Here is a 661-nt window from a genome sequence, read left to right as displayed (position 1 = left end):
AAAAAAAAATTGCATACATAAATTTCAACATTTTACAGTTGCATTATTTTCTAATGATTCCTCCTTTCATTCGGCAAACGTGTGGCCCTTCTAATTCTTTATGTATATTTGGTCAGTATTACATCTCTCCTTCCAACTCTCCACCGTCGATCTGAATCGGTAAACCATTTTCTACATCCCTTGAGGTATAGTATATTTATTAGTTCCACCCGATTAAATGACAGTATGTATTTTTTGGATCAAGGCTTCTATTTTGAACCGTTGACACTAGGACCAACTACTTTTTGTGATTTTGCTGTTCCATTGTTGTTGTACCATCTCTAAGATTATGTAAATTAATTGCCGCATGGGAAAAAATAGGAAGAATACATGTTCTAAATTTCAATCGCCAAACTTCAGAAAGTGAAGTATTTATTTTGAACTACTGATTAGTTAGTGAAGAGTGAGGCTGTAGGCACTCTATATCAAAGCCATTTTTGTTCATAGGAAGTAAAAAAAAAAGCTTAAAATGTTTGGAAAAAGCAAAAACTAATGAAAATGTTTATATTAGAGAACTAACACCTTGTTTTATCTCAGTACAATTCCTTTCTAAGAGATTTTCAGAAATGTTCAACCATGATTTGCTGGAACTTTGTGGAAAGCTTTGTGATTTATCAACACG

This window comes from Lepeophtheirus salmonis, chromosome 2 (assembly GCF_016086655.4).
Source record: "Lepeophtheirus salmonis chromosome 2, UVic_Lsal_1.4, whole genome shotgun sequence".
NCBI classification, from domain to species: Eukaryota; Metazoa; Arthropoda; class Copepoda; order Siphonostomatoida; family Caligidae; genus Lepeophtheirus; species Lepeophtheirus salmonis.
Note: the sequence above shows the minus strand (reverse complement) of the source record.